Source organism: Pantherophis guttatus, chromosome 2 (genome assembly GCF_059756535.1).
Source record: "Pantherophis guttatus breed Tessera chromosome 2, ASM5975653v1, whole genome shotgun sequence".
In the NCBI taxonomy this organism is placed as follows: Eukaryota; Metazoa; Chordata; class Lepidosauria; order Squamata; family Colubridae; genus Pantherophis; species Pantherophis guttatus.
Genome location: NC_142064.1, coordinates 74,620,447 through 74,635,195, shown reverse-complemented (window position 1 = coordinate 74,635,195; position 14,749 = coordinate 74,620,447). Strand labels below are relative to the sequence as shown.

General features: G+C 38.8%; 1 protein-coding gene across 32 annotated transcripts in view; it reads left to right on the top strand.

The window, feature by feature from the left end:
• The first annotated feature begins 1,297 nt into the window (after positions 1 to 1,297).
• PTPRD (protein tyrosine phosphatase receptor type D) overlaps positions 1,298 to 14,749 on the top strand; it is a 1,336,531-nt gene continuing 1,323,079 nt past the window's right edge. For 29 of the 32 annotated variants that reach the window (XM_034410407.3, XM_087886231.1, XM_087886223.1 and 26 more), the window contains exons 1-2: positions 1,591 to 2,019; positions 2,331 to 2,441. The gene's annotated coding sequence lies outside the window, so the exon portion shown is untranslated. Of the gene's footprint in view, positions 1,566 to 1,590; positions 2,020 to 2,065; positions 2,442 to 14,749 lie in introns of those variants that run through there. The other 3 variants (XM_087886215.1, XM_087886206.1, XM_087886207.1) reach the window with 2 other exon arrangements.

Below are 14,749 nucleotides of genomic sequence, written 5' to 3'. Positions count from 1 at the left end.
CGCGGCCGCGCACACCACCCACCCGTCAGGTCAGCAATAGTTCGTCTGTTTCTTCCAGGCAAAGCCTGACAGACTTCAGAGGAAAGGATGAAGAAGCTGCCTTAAGTGGCTTCGAGCGGCGGCGTTTAAGAGCCTCCCTCTCACCCCTCCACAGTCTCCCTCCGGAGGGAGGTGGAGGGGCGGTGAAAAGACGGAGAGGATGAGTTGGGGATGTTGTGTGTGTTGGGGGGGGGAGGCAGAGTGGAGGAGAAGATCGGCTACCGACGCGCTCAGCTGCATCTGGTTAAAAGCTTCCTGCGGGTTGGCAGAGTGAAATCTTTATTTAAAAGACACCAAGTAGCGCCGCGGGAGCAGGAGACGGAAGAGGAAACGCGGGGTGGGTGGGCTCCGCTTCCCTGGACCCCGGCCGAGGAGTACAAGAGGCCGAAGAGGTAAAGGAGCGTCTGTTTGACGAAGGGCGAGGGGAGACCTTCTCCCTGCACGCCCCTCAGAGCTCCCCGGCAACTGTCCTCCTTTTCCCCCCTCCCCTCGTGGAGGCAGCTCCTCGGCGAGAGGCCGGGAATCCCTTGTACTTATACTTGGAAGCGATAGTGGGGTGGGAGGGGGGGACGACGACGACGACAGAAAAAGGAGGGGAAACCGTGAGGCACCATTTTTAAGCAAGGCAGCTTTGAACTGGTGCCTAGAATAAGGCGCTTATTCGTTAAATGTGGTTAATTACTACACCCCCCCCTCCTCCTTGAGGAAAACGTGAGGGAGAAATGCACAGTAAAGGAGAAACACTTGCGGGCTTTGGTAGGAGGCTTAAACGACGCCCGGAATTTGGGGTCTCTCTCTTACACACATACACACACACAAAGAAGGTAGTGGGGAGGAGGTGAGAACCTGACAGAGATTAGAAGCAATCTCTCTCTCTCTCTCTCTCTCTCTCCCTCTTTTTCACAATTCACAATTTGAATGGCGCGCATGCCGTGGAATCCACACTCCTCGAGGGAAGGTGGCGGGGAGGGTTAGGAAGAAAGTTCATAAAGATCGTGGTGTTTATTTTGTCCCCTCACGCCTTCCTGATGGGTGCATCATAAACTCCCCGTCCAAATACAGGGTCCTGTGAACGGTATATATATAAAAAATAAAATAAAACAGGAGTGGTGGTCCGGCCGGACCTGACAGGAGCGAAGTAAAGTGACACCTGAGGTGACACAAAGAAGACAATCGCCTTCCGGAGACGGCGACTGAGGGCTACTCCGGTCCCCTTCTTTCCAGCCATCTCCACTCTTAAACGCCCCCTTCCATCCGTATTCTTAAAAGAGTTGAAGCGCCACCAGAAAGATCCTCTTGTATTCCTGAACTGGCTCCCGCCTCCCTCTTTTCTCGCTCGGTACGCTCTTCTCGCTCACATTTTATATGCCGTCTCCTCCCCCTTCCCTTTCCCCTGCGGGTTTTGGCCAGGCCAGGCAAGGCAAGGCAAGGCAAAGCAAAGCAAAAAGCATAGCACCCGCGCGCAAAAGAAAAAAAGAGCGGCTTGGGCACTGCCAGCCATCAAGTGGCTCGTTAAGGAAATGCAGGTGAGTGTGAAGAGCTCCCGTCTCCAGCAAGCTCCTGCTGTCGGCTCTCGGTGCCGGTGGGGATGAGCCCGAGAGAGCAACACGGAGACTAGTGTTTGCGCTTGCAGGAGGGAGACTTTTTTTTTTTTTTTTGCTGCCACCGCCTCGCTTCCCACTCGCCTCACCAGCGGGAGGGGCGTGCGTGTTCGTGGAGGTTCGCTTTGATAGCGCCGCCGCCGCCGATCCCTCGCTCTCCCTTGGATCCCCAGCGATCGCTCTTTAGTTGTTATTCCGTTGCTAAACCTAGGAGTCCGACTGCCACAACCTTCCACAACCCGCCTAGTTCTTTTATTCTTCTTCGCTTTCTTTCTTTTTATTTATTTATTTCTTTATTTTTTTAAAGAACCGTGTTAATCTTCTATCTTCCTCACCGCACACTTTCCTCTCTGGCAGCTTCAGCGTCAGAGAGTTGCAGGTACCGTCTTCAGCCCTATAGAGCCGCGATTGGGCACGGCGCGCGCGACCCACTGAGTTATTTATTATTGGCGAAGGGTGGGGGGGAGGCAAAGAGATAAAGCTCCCACCCACCTTGCAATTTGGAGAGGACCGAGAAGAAGAAGAAGAAGAAGAAAAAAGAAAGAGAGAGAAAGAGAGGGAGGGAGACGACTTTTAAACATCGCCGTGCTGGCCGCCTTCTTCCACCCCCCTCCCACCCAGTCTGCAACCTTCCTTCAGCACCAAAACAAACCTGCTGGATCTGTGACATGTGGTTGTCTTTCTTTGCAGTTCATTCGTGGCCTTTTATGGAATAGGAGGACTGTTCTTGATCGTGACCGGCAGGAGCGGAAAGCGAAGACTCCTTAAGATTCCCAGAGAGGTCCGAGCTGGCTGCATTTAGTAAGTCGATTTTGGCTCTGCAAAGGCTGTTATTGAATCCGAGGAGTCTGCTTCTTTCTGTCTGTCCCATAAGATGCAAAATCCATTTCTTTTATAATGTTAGCAGACGTGGACAAAGACAAGGGCTATCTTTTAATCGTGTTTAAAAGCCTAAAAGCTTGGTTTGGGTGCGTATGAGAGAGATGGTGTCTGGATATGTGCTTTGTAGTGCATTAGTTTCTTTTAATATTTTTTAAAATGCTGGGTGTTTTAGAGTAGAAGAGTTGAGGAGAGTACTATTTCTGTTGTGGAAGTATGTTCAGAGTTGGGATGTATTGGAGAATGATTCTCCTTTGCTACACAAAACTGTTCTTCAGTAGACACCTAGAGGATTTAAAATGGAAAGGTAGCACTAGCTGTCATTTCAGCATCCCAGAATAATATACAGTAGTAATATTACTGTGGATTTCCTGCTTGGGTTAGTTGCTATTCTCTAATCTTCTCTTCAAGGATATTGCCTATTTTCTGTCATTGTTTTCTCTATCTAAACAATATATTGATGACATAGTGCATGCACAAGATACAAGTAAGATTCTTACAGAATGTATGCATGTATGGTTCTGTATGTACATATGTGTACGTGTCTATATATGTATGTATGTATGTATGTATGAGTGTACATAATAGAGAAAGAGGCAGACAGAGAGTGCACTCTGTGGGAGACCTGAATTGGGATTAGGCCATGAATATTATGAACTACTTAATGACATAAAGTAAAGTCAAAAGATGCAGCATTTAAAAACCTAATCAGGATCTGTACATACAAAAAAGTTTTAAGGGCATTATTATTCTTTGGACAAGAATGCTGTTACTAATACTTGTTTATTTCTTATCATCAAAGATTGAAGTAGTAAATTATGAAATAGTCAATCCAAATAAATAAATAAGTAGATAACCACTCCAAAAACAAAACAAAAAAAAACCCCAAATCCACCCACCCTGCATTTCAAATTGTAATAAAACCTTTGCTGGTAGAAATAATCAGTATGTTTTGAATGTATTGATTGAATCAATAACATCTCAGTGTTATTTCTTATTGCCAAATGGATTTTGATTTTAATATTCTCCCATTATTCTCTTGGGTATACGTTTGTTATACTGTATACTGGAGTTTCAAGAGTATATAAGTCATAAATTAAACTATGTTTCCATCTATAACTTAGAAACTGAAATTCAGATGAAGACTGAAGCAACTTCAACAATTATATGGTGTGATTAATACTCTCACAGCTTCATTGTTCAAAGTTATTCATAATATCTTATGGATGCTTTTTCTCAAATCATATCTAATTGCTGTATTGAAATATGGAAATATTTCTTGCAAGATCAGCTATTTTACTAGCACTTCTAATCAGATTTATTTATACTGTGCTTACTCCAATTAAAGTTGGCTTAATATTAATATTAGAATTATTAGTTGGGATAATGACTTCTGGCTCCCATAAATCAAATGTTGGGATAGATTGCAAGTTCTAAGGAGGAGGAATCAATTTTGACATTTGTGGCTGAACACGCTTATACAGCAGCACTGGTGATTGTGACTAGGTTATTTAACAAAATGTAATAGACCAGTGACTTAAATATAGGGAAGGCAGAGGAAACAGCCATATTGAAGGCCCAAACGTGGAGAACCCCAGTGGAGTCTCCCTTGATCCAGGACTTCAAGAACCCTTATTGAGCAGGATAGGGCTACCTTGTTTGAGTTGCAAATATCTGGATGATCAGAATAGCAAAGAGAATTTCACATATGTCTTTGTTGCTACATCTGTGGGTCATCTGGAGTTCTGCAGCACAGATATTGGATCCCAGTAAAAGTTGAACTGGAAGAGTGGGAGGGAGGGAGGGGGAGGGAGGAAGGGCCACTACCCAGTTGCTGCTACCATGCTCCTTCTCTACTGTTACTGATGAGTCAGCCATTGACTCAGCATAAACATGTGCTGAAAATAAAGCTCTTGGAGTCCTTGGGGGTGTGTGTGCTAGTGATTGCTGCTTCCTATTCTCTTCCTCTTCTCACTCCTCCTTCCTGCTTGTAAATGAATGAACGGGAAAAGTATATGCAAAGAGATAGATAAATCCAGCTCTTTGATGCCATCTGCCATTCATCCATCTTTTTGCAGTTCATATACTCTCTTTATCCCTCCTGCCTTTAATTGTCACAGCCTGTTTGACAGGTCTCTCATACTCTTCTGTTCTCTCAGCATTGGAAAGCTTCATTTGGGATGTTTGCTTTGGGGCCTACAGAGCTCTCTTTATAACCAGTAGCAGAATTATTGTCCCCAATGAAAATAACTTTCCAGAAGATTTTCATAGATTAGATGAAAATATCAGGTTTCCAAAAATTCCCAGTAAAAATGCTTGGGCAATTTGCATAATATTGAGCAAGGTGATTTAGTTTGTTTAAGTGTAAACATTGGTAGATAGGTAAGGATATGTTATGAGTCATCTGAAATTTTCTTTGCTAACTTTTTGATTTACTCTGTAATGGGAATAGTGAACTCTCTTTCTGAAAATGATTTTGATGCTCTGGAAAAGACTTGATATAATTTCCCTAGAATGTATACTTGAATCAATCATGTTTAAGGCCCCCTTTTGATAATTATGTAAAATGTATGAAACTAGTGAATAATAAAATGCATTGTGGGATAGTGAAAAAGAATAGATTTGCAGTCAGGGAAAACTTTCTCTTTTGTGCTAAGGAAGTACTTACCTTTTTGGAGTGGATAAAGTTGCTGGTGTCAGCAGTAATGCATTTCATTATGCAATTGTTCTTGTTATTCAGATCAGATAATGGCCTGATGAAATACATAAGCAGTCAGCAGGGAATGAATGATTAATTTTTCTAACGTGTGCTTACTATAGGACTTCTGATTAATAAAGTACTGTCTACCGGTTCTTGCTTAGAGTTGCAATTAGTGATGGAAAAACTGTTTTCTTAACTTGTTATGTAGCACACAAGGGTTTTTTGTTTTGTTTTTTTAAAAAATAGAGATTTACAAACTCAATAATTTGGACTTAATTCGCCAAAGCAACTGAATAATGCTGGTTGACCGATTCATTAACTTCTGCCCACTCTGAATAAACAAAGAGTGAAAAGCAAGCCAGCATGATGCTCAGTTGTGAATATGGCACATCACATACATTATTAATCTTAGAATGTACAGTGATTACTTACAGTTAGGAGTAGTTTAGTTGCATTTCAGTTTTATCTACTAGTAATTTTGAAATCCTCCCAAACAACATCACAAAGCATATTTCCACATTTTAAATACTCTCAAAGATTTAAATATATTAAAGTCATTACATATAGTTTACATTCATTAGTTTAATGTATTCTTAGAATAAACCATTTAGATGATGTTCAAGTGAAGTAGAATAATGTAGTTTACCAAACTGACTTAGTGAAAATAATAATAAATGCAAAGACAGTTTTGTTATAATTACCAGTTCTTAGAACTGGTTAATAATAGAAAGGCAGATTGAGAATATATTCCTTCATCTCCCCAATCCCTGCTCTGGGATTTAAAAAAATTAGAAAGACTAAGGATACAGAGAATATAGAGCTATCTAAATTTGTACTCCATACTATTAAAATGATAAAAAATAATCTTAATAAAGTTTATCAAAAATCACCCTGACAGGTTTTAGAATATGTTTCTCCAAAACAGCAATTTTTTTACAGAAGGAATCAAATACTTTTGTTCTGCCCAGAAATAACATATATTGGCCTACTTTGCTAGAACTTGTAGAAAAGGAATTGTATTTCTTTATGTATTACAGAATTCTCTATATTTTCGTGCCAAAACCAACTGATTAATATAGATACTTAAAGAGAACAAGACCAGAAAAACACAAGAAGATAAATATACTATCTTGGATAGTTAGAGTATCTGCTATCTATTAATTAATGCTATCATAAAATGTTATTTTATAATGTATGTGAATATACATGCTATATACATGCCAAGACAATATTTTAAAATGTGATGTTCATGTTTTATTTACCAATGTGTAATTTCCAGATTTAGGTATAGAACTGGGTACCACAGTTTAGACTGCTGTGCAAATGTTTAGTTTCAACAAAATATTTGGTCTTTACTAAGTTAAATTCACCTATTAATTCCTTTAAAAATATTTTCCTATATTTTGCATCTTGAAAATTAAAATTGGGAGAAAACCCTGTTCCATTAATATAATTTCTGCATATATAAACCAGTATAATTGAATTATATGTGATAGTATATAAGCTTGATGTTATCTTAGAAATATTTACAATGAATCTAATTAGGAATCTTTCTGAAATTAAATTAATACAAAAGTCACAATAGTCATATAAGATACAATATTCAAGATGGATACATTGTTAAAATGCACTATGTGTAGAGTGCATGTTAGCTATATATTATCCATTGATAATCACTCTATGAACTCTATTCTGCTTTCTAGGATTACCTAGATGTTTTTAGTCAGGTATTGTACAACAAAAAATAATGAACACTAACTGACATAACAATTGATAACAAAATTAAAGTAGTATAATTTTTACATCATATCATTTTTTTAAAGAACATATTAGAAAATAAATTATAGCAATGTAATTGACATTATATCAATAAAATATGAAGAAATATAACTATTTATTACAATTAAAATATAATTTTCAGTGATTATTTGAAATAATGAACTCTATAAAACTTCAAATGTTTTATTAGTGTTATTTAGTAAAAGAAATGAATACTCCATAAAATTATAATATGGTTCAGAAGGATGTGGAGCCATATTCAAGTATCACATTAAAATATTTGATGGCTGTGTGTTACTTAGTTTTTGTAACTCATTTAATACAAAGCCTGAAAAAGTTATCTATGTGTTTTGGGTGAAACAATCACATTTTGCTCCTGTCTTTTATTTCAAGTTTTTAATTCCTCATGTACTTCTTTGTAGTTTTAAATAAATAAGCACAGAATTGATAACCTAACTTTGCATTCTTAATGCTTCTGAAATGACACACACAAGCACACATACACACACAAAAGCACAGACATATGTGTAGTTTCCTCTGCGATCTGGTTTATTATTCTATTGAAGGAAAACAAAAACCATTTATATTTTCAAGTAGAATGTCATGCCAAAGGCTATAATGCTGAGAATTTGATAATTTGTAGTAGGGTTAAATCTAGGTTAGGGAAGGGTATCTGATTTTTAAAAAATCTTTATTTAGTAAGCCTTAAAAATAACACTTGAGAAGCAGCCCATCAAGCCAACGTGAGAGAGAGATATTATATATTTATATATATTTATCTGTGTTTGCATCATTTTTTTTCAGTCTACAGGTATTTTCCTCATTTGCTTTGCCTATCATCAAATAATGAAATTTCATGAAATTAATAACAAGCTACATGAAGGTTCATCCAAATAGAGAATGGTTCTATTGCTTCCTATTTAATACATATGTGAAATGTTCTTCCTATTTAGTATGTACATATTTAATAATGACAGAACTTCATAGTGATATTGTCATTGCATGTATTTCATTGTCTTTATTATATCTTTTGAGTTGTAATGGCCTTTATGCTGTCAGCTTTAAAAGCACATATCGAAGCTTAATTATTTTCAATACTGTATTTGCAGTGTTATGTAGTCCACATAAAGGTTTTAAGAACAATTGAAAGCAAATACAAGACAAAGCTATTTGCAACTCAGTAAGGCCCATAGAATAAGTGTTAGGAAGCATTCTAAAATACCTCATTTTGAGGTGAGGAGTTAATCAGATTTAAGTGCAGCTTTACAGAGGTTGAGGAATATTGACAGATGACTAGGTAGTTTATTTTTATATTTTTTCAACTCTACCTGCTTCACTGAACGTAAGGAAGAACAGTTTGTAAGCCTATGAAAAAGGTTACTTTATGTCAACATTAGTAGTCCCTGTATTTTTCACTGGTAGGACAACCTCTATAGCAGAGTGCTTATTTATTTGATTGTCCTTTCCTCATAATTTTGCCTGTCTTGATCTTTATACGAATATTTTTCTCAATTTTGCATTGACTTAATGGGTTGCTTAAATAGCAGTCGCAGTACAAACTCATTCCTTCTGACGTACAAAGCAGCTAATTCAAAAAGACACCTTTTTCATGTGGCAAAATGCTTCCAATTCTTTTCTAATTGTTCAAATTACTGTTTAGGTATAAGCAAAGTATTTTTGGTAGCAAGTACTGTCATGCCATTGACAAGCAATATAAACTGGGTGGACGTGCGAGGAAAAAATTGACAGTGTTGTTTACCAAGCATATTAATTATACTAAATATTTCTGATGTTCATTATTTGCAATCTTTGTCTCCCTTTCCCAAGAGAATCTCTTTGCAAAAACCACATATTTATTTCATTTTAAATATATTTTGACTTATTTTAGGCTATTTTTGTATAATAGTTTCAACCTCAGATTTCTTACTGAAAGTAGAGTGTCTCCTTTGAGAATGGGAGCATTTATTTAAGTGGGAGAATACCAAAGCTTAATGACTCCAAACTGTAGTTATGATTTCTTTTTCAAATTGTTTTCTGTAATTACTGTAACCATTATAAAATAATTCCCCCTGATAATATGGAGAAACCTTGCCAGGTTTACTTTAAAACAAATCATACCCTTAAACATTGCTCAATCTTAAACAGGACCTGATTATTTCAATATTCCTTAAGTGGTTCAAATATAAAGTACAAAGGATGTATTAGGACACATAGTCTAAAAGAAAATTTCCTTCTCACCAATAGGTGGCATGTATTTCATTCAATCTCGGGTCCTCTACCGGAAGCCTGGGAGTTTGAGGGTTTTATGCATTATCTTAGCTATTTCTAGCACAGCATGCTTCTGAGCAGAGAGCTCTGATGTTCCTGGGATCTATTGCAACCATTCTCCCAGTTTAGGAATCACAGTCCGAAATGCTAATTACCAACACTGGGACCACTGTGGCTTACTTTCCGTATCCATCCTCTTTATTCTTCCTTTAGGCTGTGATACTTCTCCAACTATTGTTAATCCTTTTTCCTGATGTTGCTGTCACTTGGCACTATTAATCTATCATCACTGCTGTCTGGTCCTTATCTACTGCCATGATGTCTGATTGATTGGCCAGTACCTGTCCATCTGGATCAGGAAGTCCAACAAGATCTTAGTTATTCTCCTCAACCTTCTGTGGAATTTCCCATATGGACTTGGGAGAGTCTAGCCCATACACTGTGCAGATGTTCCTACATATAGTGCAAGCTACTTGGTTGTGTAGTTCAGTATGTGTTGTTCCTGCCTGCATCTTATAGCCTGCAGACTGTCTCTGAGGTATCTCTACATTGTCTCCACCTTGGGTCTGTCTAATGTGGTAGACCCCTGGTTCTATGGATATGGTGCTCAATGCCTACTCTTCTGCTGCTGTGATCAGTGCTGTCTTGAACTTGTGATTATCTGGCCAATGGGGTTCAAGCCTATGCAGAACAGCAGCAGAGATAGTGAATCACCATAGTATATGCCACATTTGATGTCAAATATGTGAGCTGTCTTGAATTGATTGTCATTGTTGTCTTCGACAGTACTATCAAATTCTTGAGGAAGTCTTTAGTATTCTGTTGACTTAGCACCAATCATTCACAAATCCATGTGTGTGGCATTGAATTTTAGACATTCCTGTAATTAGGTTGTGCTTAGATTGGTATATCTAGATCTAGAGTCTTGGGTGACTACTTTATTGATGGAGCAACTGATATTTTGAGTCTCTGTTGTTCTAGTGCTTTTCTGAGTTCTGCTCAGAACTCAGCCTTTATGGCCTTTATGGTCCTGTATCTTGATGGCTATGATTCCTGATAGGATTTTCCATGTTGTGGGGATGCAGGTTTTTGGTTGGTAGGTAACCTTCCTTGCATTAGCTAGTCTGAATGGGAACCTGCTGCTAGCACCTGGTTAATCTGGGTGTTCATGCACTGCTGTTAGTTTCTTTAGCCAGTAGGTATAGATCATGTCTGGGTCGAGTGCTTCTTGTTCTTGACCTGCTGTTGGATGTCTACCAATGTGATGGCAACTGGTTCCTGTTCTGGGAGATTGTTGTGGTTTGCTGTCTGATTCTGCAGAAACTTTGTACTGTTGTTAGATGTTTTCTCTTGCTCCCATATGTTCCTCCAATACTGTTCAGTTTCTGACGTTGGTGGTTCTGCTATTAACTATGTTGTTGCATAATTGTTCACTTGGAAGTATAACTTGGATGGTTATTTTTGGAGAACAGGCCATATATCTTCTTGGCCTCTGCTTCTCTAATGTATTCCCCTAGCCTGATAGCCAGTGCTGTGAGCCTTTGTTTAGCAGTGTCTTGGTGTCTGATAAACCAGACAGGAAACAGGCTTAGATGAACTAATTCTACCTTAGAATTGTAAGGCTATATTAATAGAATCTTGAAAATCCGAAGGCATAAAAATCCCACTGCCTCTTTTATCTGCCTTTCCATAAAGGATGGATAGGTCCTGCCTAAATTTCTTTATCTGACCAGCTGTTTCTCAATTAGTGTGGGTAAAGACCATCTATCCATCCATAGTTGCTTCATACATTTCATATATCCCTTCTCATTAGGTCTACTGTTGTAGCAGCATTCCATCAATTCCAGATTATCCTATCTTGGTCCATGTATGGTTTATCGTAAGATTGTCTTGGTTTCCCAATCCGGCAGGGATTTTGTTCATTAGGGCAACATCCAATCTGGCATTACTGTCTTAGGTTATGTCATTCTCATGCCCAAGGTAAGCAAGTGAAATGTTAGGGAGGACCCTTACTAGTAAATTAGCTGCCAGCCATTATTTGAAACCTGGTGTCATCAAAGGGCTGCATTCAACTACTATGAAGTCACTTTAATAGTCTTCAACATTGTTCATCTTATGCTGTACCAGGAATTTATTTTAATACTTCTAAGATAATTCAAATACAAAGACTCATGGTACAAAGTATATGTATATACATATTTCAGCGATTGAATGATATTGAAAGAGAACAGAATCTGGCACTTGGTGCAGGAGTATGTTCTCCATTTTCTCTCGGTATTACTCCCCGAATGCACCCCCCAAATATCTCTCTACGCTATCCTTTGTTAAATACAGGTTGGCCTTTCTAAAGGCACATTTTAATGTGATCCCCTCGAATGTCCTAGATAGCAGGTGCTCGGGGTGTGTGAAATCCACCCACTGTTCATGTGATGGCCGATCTCCGGAATCATTGGCTCACATCGTATTTAAATGCCCCCATTATCGGGAGGTAAGGTCAGAACTTATCTCTCCCATTTGCCAAAGATTTCCCGGATTATCTGAAAATCTTAGTCTTTGTTTCCTACTCCAGGATACTGATTCTAAGATTACATTAAAGGTAGCAAATTATTTTGGTGCAGTCTTGGGATGTAAGAGCCGGGGAAAGGGATGGGCTGGACCCATTGACTGAGGTTAGCTTTATTGATCGCCAGCAGTTGAGTTAGCTGGTGGTTGTATAAAGTGCCGATGTGTGGATTTTATGCAAATTGCAATGTAGTATTTTCTACTTATGTACAATTTTAATCGACTATAGTCCATATAGATTGGAGCTAAAAAATTTAAAATACATGAACTGTGAGTTTGACGGAGTGGTTTCCACCACTGATCTTGTTGCCGTTCTGCACTTCAGTCTGGTCGTGTGCCAGCTATGAGTCTTGGATGTTTTGGCTTTTTTGGTCTATGACCGCAATAAAGTATGCTGCTGCTATGTATATACAATACTGTGCAAAGGTTTTAGGCAGTTGTGCAAAAATGCTGTAAATGAAGTATCCTTTCAGAAATAGACATACTAATAGTTTATTTTTATCAATTAACAAAATAGAAAGTAAATGAACAGAAGAGGAATCCAAATCAAATTGATATTTGGAGTGACCACCTTCAAAATAGCATCATTTTTTCTAGATACACTTACACACATTTTTTGAAGGAACTTGGCAAGGTTCCTTCAAGGTTGTTCCAAACTTCTTAAAGGACTAACCACAGATCTGTGGATGTAGGGTGCCTCAACTCCTTCTGTCTCTTCATGTAATCCTAAACAGATTCAATGATGTTGAGATAAGGACTCTGTGGGGGCCAAACCATCACTTCAGGACTTCTTGTTTTTTTCTTTACACTGAAGATAGTTCTGAATGACATTGGCTGTATGTTTGGAGTCATTGTCCTCCTGAAGAATGAATTTGGGTCAATCACACACCTCCCTGATGGTATAATATGATGGATAATATCTGCCGCTATTTCTAAGCATTGAGGACACCATTGATCCTGACCAAATCTCCAACTCCATTTGCTGAAATACAGTCCCAAACGTGCAAGGAACTTCCACCATGCTTCACTGCTACCTGCAGATGCTCATTATTGTGTGCTTTTTAGCACTTCGGCGAACAAACTGTTTCCTGCTAACAGCCAAATATTTCACGTTTTGACTCATCAGTCCAGAGCATTTGCTGCCATTTTTCTACATCCCAGTTCCAATGTTTTTGTGCACAATTAAGTTGTTCAGCCTTGTTTCCAAATCAGAGGCTGCTTATCTTCCATGAAGACCACTTCTGGCTAGACCTATCTGGTATACCTGGATCCCACTGGTTCCCACCAGTTCTGTGCTGTTGGCACTGCTAGACATCTTCAGATATTGAAGGAAAGTGAGCATGGCGTCTCTTTCATCTCCTGCATTAAGTTTCCTTGGCCGACCACTGTATTTGTGGTCCTCCATGTTGCTTGTTCTTTGTGCTTCTTCAAAAGAGCTGGCAAACCCAGTCTGCTTTGAAATCTGTTCCTGGGAGAGATCTTTTGATATAACTACTTTTTGTCTTGTTCCTGTTCTTAGTTTCGCCATGGTGTATCACCTGTGACATGAAACTGTCTTCCACAACCTCACCTTACTAGCAAAGCCTAGCTGTGCCTCTTTCAGCTTTAAGCCTCCTACACAGCTGTTTCCCTTTCAGTTAATGTCTGAGTTTCAACCTACATATGAAATTGAGGATCATTAACCCCTGCTTGGTATAATTGGTCAATCATATACCTGACTCTAATCCTACAAAATGCCCGACTTTGTGCAAGTGTAAGAATTGATGCTGTTTTGAAGGCAAAGAGTGGTCACCCCATGTATTGATTTGATTTGATTTGATTTGGATTTCTATTCTGTTCATTTGCTTTCCATGCTGTTAATTGATAAAAATACATTATTAACACTTATATTTCTGAATGTATTCTTAACTTGCAGCATTTTTGCACGACTACCTAAAACTTTTGCACAGTACTGTATATATGGAGCATGTGCACACTCATGCAAACAGAGACATTTTTTTTCTTTTTAACAAACCTGTGATTCCTTTTATCAGGGGAGACTTGTGGGGACTGAATGGAGCTGAGCATTTACTGGCCAGATGCCCTTCCTGACACATATATAAGTTTGCATGCACATACAATATTTGTATATATATCTTATATGTATAAGAACAGCAATAGCATTTATATATTGCTCCACAGTGCCTTACAGCACTCTATAAGCGATTTACAAATGTCTGCATATTTCCCCAACAATCTGAGTCATCCTTGAGCCAATAAGGATTGAAGTCCTGGCTGTGAGCAGAGTTAACTTGGAGTAATGCATTCTAACCACTGCGCCGACACAGACTGTAGTCAGTGAAGTATGTGAGTAACTTTCTGAAGTCTATTTTTTAGTTGTTGCTTTGTATTCCCCCCCCCTTAAATAGCTGTAGAGTTGTGGTCCATCCCTTTGGCAAGATTTATTAAACATAGGGAACTGTGTGAAAGTTTTTTAACTCTGTGATGTTGGCTAACTAACACTCTTTTTTCACTTTGCTTTGAGAAGATGTATCTCTTTCTATAGTATAGATCTGGTTTCTAGGCATGGAGCTAGGTCTGATATGAAAGAATAGGATTAGTATAATTATGTGTGACATTACAACTAAAAGAGCCTAGTGGCGCAGTGGACTAAACTACTGTTAAAGTAGTATTTAGCTGCCAGCTGCCTGCAATTACTGTGAGTTCAATTCTCACCAGGCTCAAGGTTGACTCAGTCTTCCATCCTTCCAAGGTAGGTAAAATGAGGACCCGGTTTGTGGGGGCAATAAGCTGACTTTGTATAAAATAGAACACCGCTTGGGGGGGGGGCAAAAAGCCCTACTAAGCAGGTATATACAAAAGTATGAAGGCTATTGCTTAAAAGCATTGTAAGCTGCCCTGAGTCTCCGGAGAAGGGCGG